At 39.6% G+C, this 7,015-nt stretch overlaps 6 non-coding genes across 6 annotated transcripts; all 6 read right to left on the reverse strand.

Annotated features, from left to right (window-relative positions):
- Positions 1 to 638: 638 nt before the first annotated feature.
- LOC132149854 (5S ribosomal RNA) lies at positions 639 to 757 on the reverse strand. The gene has a single exon (XR_009435115.1). It is a non-coding gene; the product is annotated as a 5S ribosomal RNA (ribosomal RNA).
- Positions 758 to 1,595: 838 nt separating this feature from the next.
- On the reverse strand, positions 1,596 to 1,714 carry LOC132149856 (5S ribosomal RNA). The gene has a single exon (XR_009435117.1). It is a non-coding gene; the product is annotated as a 5S ribosomal RNA (ribosomal RNA).
- Positions 1,715 to 2,176: 462 nt separating this feature from the next.
- Positions 2,177 to 2,295, reverse strand: LOC132150996 (5S ribosomal RNA). The gene has a single exon (XR_009436164.1). It is a non-coding gene; the product is annotated as a 5S ribosomal RNA (ribosomal RNA).
- A 751-nt stretch (positions 2,296 to 3,046) lies between these two features.
- LOC132150968 (5S ribosomal RNA) lies at positions 3,047 to 3,165 on the reverse strand. Its single transcript, XR_009436138.1, has one exon. It is a non-coding gene; the product is annotated as a 5S ribosomal RNA (ribosomal RNA).
- Positions 3,166 to 4,970: 1,805 nt separating this feature from the next.
- Positions 4,971 to 5,089, reverse strand: LOC132149857 (5S ribosomal RNA). The gene has a single exon (XR_009435118.1). It is a non-coding gene; the product is annotated as a 5S ribosomal RNA (ribosomal RNA).
- Positions 5,090 to 6,449: 1,360 nt separating this feature from the next.
- On the reverse strand, positions 6,450 to 6,568 carry LOC132149858 (5S ribosomal RNA). The gene has a single exon (XR_009435119.1). It is a non-coding gene; the product is annotated as a 5S ribosomal RNA (ribosomal RNA).
- Positions 6,569 to 7,015: the final 447 nt, after the last annotated feature.

Raw genomic sequence — 7,015 nt, forward strand, 5'->3', positions numbered from 1 at the left:
GTACTAACCAGGCCTATCAGATAATTACTGAAAAAATCCAAAAGTACTAACCTGGCCCAAACCTGCTTACATTCTGAGATCGGGCATTGACTCTTTTTTTTTTTTTTTTTGCAAGATTATTGGACAATTAGTGAAAATTTCCAAAAATACTAACCAGGCCTATTAGATAATTACTGAAAAAATCCAAAAGTACTAACCTGGCCCAAACCTGCTTACATTCTGAGATCAGGCATTGATTCTTTTTTTTTTTTGCAAGATTATTGGACAATAAGTGAAAATTTCCAAAAGTACTAACCAGGCCTATTAGATAATTACTGAAAAAATCCAAAAGTACTAACCTGGCCCAAACCTGCTTACATTCTGAGATCGGGCATTGACTCTTTTTTTTTTTTTTTTTTGCAAGATTATTGGACAATTAGTGAATATTTCCAAAAGTACTAACCAGGCCTATTAGATAATTACTGAAAAAATCCAAAAGTACTAACCTGGCCCAAACCTTCTTAGATTTGGAGATCAGTTGAGATCAGGCATAGCCAGGATGGTATGGCCATAAGCGAAGGAGGCTGCAAAGAGAGGGCTATTTAAAGATCAGCCACTATAATCGCCAGTGCTTTATATAAGTAGGGAAGGAAACCCAAAACTTACAGCACCTGGTATTCCCAGGCGGTCTCCCATCCAAGTACTAACCAGGCCCATACCTGCTTAGCTTCCGAGATCAGACGAGATCGGGCATAGCCAGGTTGGTATGGCCGTAAGCGAAGGAGGCTGCAAAGAGAGGGCTATTTAAAGATCAGCCACTATAATCGCCAGTGCATTATATAAGTAGGGAAGGAAACCCAAAAGCTTACAGCACCTGGTATTCCCAAAAGTACTAACCAGGCCTATTAGATAATTACTGAAAAAATCCAAAAGTACTAACCTGGCCCAAACCTGCTTACATTCTGAGATCGGGCATTGACTCTTTTTTTTTTTTTTTTGCAAGATTATTGGACAATTAGTGAAAATTTCCAAAAGTACTAACCAGGCCTATTAGATAATTACTGAAAAAATCCAAAAGTACTAACCTGGCCCAAACCTGCTTAGATTTGGAGATCAGTTGAGATCAGGCAAAGCCAGGTTGGTATGGCCGTAAGCGAAGGAGGCTGCAAAGAGAGGGCTATTTAAAGATCAGCCACTATAATCGCCAATGCATTATATAAGTAGGGAAGGAAACCCAAAAGCTTACAGCACCTGGTATTCCCAAAAGTACTATCCAGGCCTATTAGATAATTACTGAAAAAATCCAAAAGTACTAACCTGGCCCAAACCTGCTTACATTCTGAGATCGGGCATTGACTCTTTTTTTTTTTTTTTTTGCAAGATTATTGGACAATTAGTGAATATTTCCAAAAGTACTAACCAGGCCTATTAGATAATTACTGAAAAAATCCAAAAGTACTAACCTGGCCCAAACCTTCTTAGATTTGGAGATCAGTTGAGATCAGGCATAGCCAGGATGGTATGGCCATAAGCGAAGGAGGCTGCAAAGAGAGGGCTATTTAAAGATCAGCCACTATAATCGCCAGTGCTTTATATAAGTAGGGAAGGAAACCCAAAACTTACAGCACCTGGTATTCCCAGGCGGTCTCCCATCCAAGTACTAACCAGGCCCATACCTGCTTAGCTTCCGAGATCAGACGAGATCGGGCATAGCCAGGTTGGTATGGCCGTAAGCGAAGGAGGCTGCAAAGAGAGGGCTATTTAAAGATCAGCCACTATAATCGCCAGTGCATTATATAAGTAGGGAAGGAAACCCAAAAGCTTACAGCACCTGGTATTCCCAAAAAGTACTAACCAGGCCTATTAGATAATTACTGAAAAAATCCAAAAGTACTAACCTGGCCCAAACCTGCTTACATTCTGAGATCGGGCATTGACTTTTTTTTTTTTTTTTTTGCAAGATTATTGGACAATTAGTGAAAATTTCCAAAAGTACTAACCAGGCCTATTAGATAATTACTGAAAAAATCCAAAAGTACTAACCTGGCCCAAACCTGCTTAGATTTGGAGATCAGTTGAGATCGGGCATAGCCAGGAGAGTATGGCCATAAGCGAAGGAGGCTGCAAAGAGAGGGCTATTTAAAGATCAGCCACTATAATCGCCAGTGCTTTATATAAGTAGGGAAGGAAACCCAAAAGCTTACAGCACCTGGTATTCCCAGGCGGTCTCCCAACCAAGTACTAACCAGGCCCAAACCTGCTTAGCTTCCGAGATCAGACGAGATCGGGCATAGCCAGGTTGGTATGGCCGTAAGCGAAGGAGGCTGCAAAGAGAGGGCTATTTAAAGATCAGCCACTATAATCGCCAGTGCATTATATAAGTAGGGAAGGAAACCCAAAAGCCTACAGCACCTGGTATTCCCAAAAGTACTAACCAGGCCTATTAGATAATTACTGAAAAAATCCAAAAGTACTAACCTGGCCCAAACCTGCTTACATTCTGAGATCGGGCATTGACTCTTTTTTTTTTTTTTTTTTTGCAAGATTATTGGACAATTATGGAAATTTCCAAAAGTACTAACCAGGCCTATTAGATAATTACTGAAAAAATCCAAAAGTACTAACCTGGCCCAAACCTTCTTACATTCTGAGATCGGGCATTGACTCTTTTTTTTTTTTTTTTTTGCAAGATTTTTGGACAATTAGTGAAAATTTCCAAAAGTACTAACCAGGCCTATTAGATAATTACTGAAAAAATCCAAAAGTACTAACCTGGCCCAAACCTGCTTACATTCTGAAATCGGGCATTGACTCTTTTTTTTTTTTGCAAGATTATTGGACAATTAGTGAAAATTTCCAAAAGTACTAACCAGGCCTATTAGATAATTACTGAAAAAATCCAAAAGTACTAACCTGGCCCAAACCTGCTTAGATTCGGAGATCAGTTGAGAACGGGCATAGCCAGGATGGTATGGCCATAAGCGAAGGAGGCTGCAAAGAGAGGGCTATTTAAAGATCAGCCACTATAATCGCCAGTGCTTTATATAAGTAGGGAAGGAAACCCAAAAGCTTACAGCACCTGGTATTCCCAGGCGGTCTCCCATCCAAGTACTAACCAGGCCCAAACCTGCTTAGCTTCCGAGATCAGACGAGATCGGGCATAGCCAGGCTGGTATGGCCGTAAGCGAAGGAGGCTGCAAAGAGAGGGCTATTTAAAGATCAGCCACTATAATCACCAGTGCATTATATAAGTAGGGAAGCAAACCCAAAAGCTTACAGCACCTGGTATTCCCAAAAGTACTATCCAGGCCTATTAGATAATTACTGAAAAAATCCAAAAGTACTAACCTGGCCCAAACCTGCTTACATTCTGAGATCGGGCATTGACTCTTTTTTTTTTTTTTTTTTTTGCAAGATTATTGGACAATTAGTGAAAATTTCCAAAAGTACTAACCAGGCCTATTAGATAATTACTGAAAAAATCCAAAAGTACTAACCTGGCCCAAACCTGCTTAGATTTGGAGATCAGTTGAGATCAGGCATAGCCAGGAGGGTATGGCCATAAGCGAAGGAGGCTGCAAAGAGAGGGCTATTTAAAGATCAGCCACTATAATCGCCAGTGCTTTATATAAGTAGGGAAGGAAACCCAAAAGCTTACAGCACCTGGTATTCCCAAAAGTACTAACCAGGCCTATTAGATAATTACTGAAAAAATCCAAAAGTACTAACCTGGCACAAACCTGCTTACATTCTGAGATCGGGCATTGACTCTTTTTTTTTTTTTTTTTTTTTGCAAGATTATTGGACAATTAGTGAAAATTTCCAAAATTACTAACCAGGCCTATTAGATAATTACTGAAAAAGTCGAAAAGTACTAACCTGGCCCAAACCTGCTTACATTCTGAGATCGGGCATTGACTCTTTTTTTTTTTTTTTGCAAGATTATTGGACAATTAGTGAAAATTTCCAAAAGTACTAACCAGGCCTATTAGATAATTACTGAAAAAATCCAAAAGTACTAACCTGGCCCAAACCTGCTTACATTCTGAGATCGGGCATTGACTCTTTTTTTTTTTTTTTTTTTGCAAGATTATTGGACAATTAGTGAAAATTTCCAAAAGTACTAACCAGGCCTATTAGATAATTACTGAAAAAATCCAAAAGTACTAACCTGGCCCAAACCTGCTTAGATTTGGAGATCAGTTGAGATCAGGCATAGCCAGGATGGTATGGCCATAAGCGAAGGAGGCTGCAAAGAGAGGGCTAATTTAAAGATCAGCCACTATAATCGCCAGTGCTTTATATAAGTAGGGAAGGAAACCCAAAAGCTTACAGCACCTGGTATTCCCAAAAGTACTAACCAGGCCTATCAGATAATTACTGAAAAAATCCAAAAGTACTAACCTGGCCCAAACCTGCTTACATTCTGAGATCGGGCATTGACTCTTTTTTTTTTTTTTTTTGCAAGATTATTGGACAATTAGTGAAAATTTCCAAAAATACTAACCAGGCCTATTAGATAATTACTGAAAAAATCCAAAAGTACTAACCTGGCCCAAACCTGCTTACATTCTGAGATCAGGCATTGATTCTTTTTTTTTTTTGCAAGATTATTGGACAATAAGTGAAAATTTCCAAAAGTACTAACCAGGCCTATTAGATAATTACTGAAAAAATCCAAAAGTACTAACCTGGCCCAAACCTGCTTACATTCTGAGATCGGGCATTGACTCTTTTTTTTTTTTTTTTTTGCAAGATTATTGGACAATTAGTGAATATTTCCAAAAGTACTAACCAGGCCTATTAGATAATTACTGAAAAAATCCAAAAGTACTAACCTGGCCCAAACCTTCTTAGATTTGGAGATCAGTTGAGATCAGGCATAGCCAGGATGGTATGGCCATAAGCGAAGGAGGCTGCAAAGAGAGGGCTATTTAAAGATCAGCCACTATAATCGCCAGTGCTTTATATAAGTAGGGAAGGAAACCCAAAACTTACAGCACCTGGTATTCCCAGGCGGTCTCCCATCCAAGTACTAACCAGGCCCATACCTGCTTAGCTTCCGAGATCAGACGAGATCGGGCATAGCCAGGTTGGTATGGCCGTAAGCGAAGGAGGCTGCAAAGAGAGGGCTATTTAAAGATCAGCCACTATAATCGCCAGTGCATTATATAAGTAGGGAAGGAAACCCAAAAGCTTACAGCACCTGGTATTCCCAAAAGTACTAACCAGGCCTATTAGATAATTACTGAAAAAATCCAAAAGTACTAACCTGGCCCAAACCTGCTTACATTCTGAGATCGGGCATTGACTCTTTTTTTTTTTTTTTTGCAAGATTATTGGACAATTAGTGAAAATTTCCAAAAGTACTAACCAGGCCTATTAGATAATTACTGAAAAAATCCAAAAGTACTAACCTGGCCCAAATCTTCTTACATTCTGAGATCGGGCATTGACTCTTTTTTCTTTTTTTTTGCAAGATTATTGGACAATTAGTGAAAATTTCCAAAAGTACTAACCAGGCCTATTAGATAATTACTGAAAAAATCCAAAAGTTCTAACCTGGCCCAAACCTGCTTAGATTTGGAGATCAGTTGAGATCAGGCATAGCCAGGAGGGTATGGCCATAAGCGAAGGAGGCTGCAAAGAGAGGGCTATTTAAAGATCAGCCACTATAATCGCCAGTGCTTTATATAAGTAGGGAAGGAAACCCAAAAGCTTACAGCACCTGGTATTCCCAAAATTACTAACCAGGCCTATTAGATAATTACTGAAAAAATCCAAAAGTACTAACCTGGCCCAAACCTGCTTACATTCTGAGATCGGGCATTGACTCTTTTTTTTTTTTTTTTGCAAGATTATTGGACAATTAGTGAAAATTTCCAAAAGTACTAACCAGGCCTATTAGATAATTACTGAAAAAATCCAAAAGTACTAACCTGGCCCAAACCTGCTTAGATTTGGAGATCAGTTGAGATCAGGCAAAGCCAGGTTGGTATGGCCGTAAGCGAAGGAGGCTGCAAAGAGAGGGCTATTTAAAGATCAGCCACTATAATCGCCAATGCATTATATAAGTAGGGAAGGAAACCCAAAAGCTTACAGCACCTGGTATTCCCAAAAGTACTATCCAGGCCTATTAGATAATTACTGAAAAAATCCAAAAGTACTAACCTGGCCCAAACCTGCTTACATTCTGAGATCGGGCATTGACTCTTTTTTTTTTTTTTTTTGCAAGATTATTGGACAATTAGTGAATATTTCCAAAAGTACTAACCAGGCCTATTAGATAATTACTGAAAAAATCCAAAAGTACTAACCTGGCCCAAACCTTCTTAGATTTGGAGATCAGTTGAGATCAGGCATAGCCAGGATGGTATGGCCATAAGCGAAGGAGGCTGCAAAGAGAGGGCTATTTAAAGATCAGCCACTATAATCGCCAGTGCTTTATATAAGTAGGGAAGGAAACCCAAAACTTACAGCACCTGGTATTCCCAGGCGGTCTCCCATCCAAGTACTAACCAGGCCCATACCTGCTTAGCTTCCGAGATCAGACGAGATCGGGCATAGCCAGGTTGGTATGGCCGTAAGCGAAGGAGGCTGCAAAGAGAGGGCTATTTAAAGATCAGCCACTATAATCGCCAGTGCATTATATAAGTAGGGAAGGAAACCCAAAAGCTTACAGCACCTGGTATTCCCAAAAAGTACTAACCAGGCCTATTAGATAATTACTGAAAAAATCCAAAAGTACTAACCTGGCCCAAACCTGCTTACATTCTGAGATCGGGCATTGACTTTTTTTTTTTTTTTTTTGCAAGATTATTGGACAATTAGTGAAAATTTCCAAAAGTACTAACCAGGCCTATTAGATAATTACTGAAAAAATCCAAAAGTACTAACCTGGCCCAAACCTGCTTAGATTTGGAGATCAGTTGAGATCGGGCATAGCCAGGAGAGTATGGCCATAAGCGAAGGAGGCTGCAAAGAGAGGGCTATTTAAAGATCAGCCACTATAATCGCCAGTGCTTTATATAAGTAG

The sequence above is a fragment of the Carassius carassius genome, chromosome 9, assembly GCF_963082965.1.
Source record: "Carassius carassius chromosome 9, fCarCar2.1, whole genome shotgun sequence".
NCBI classification, from domain to species: Eukaryota; Metazoa; Chordata; class Actinopteri; order Cypriniformes; family Cyprinidae; genus Carassius; species Carassius carassius.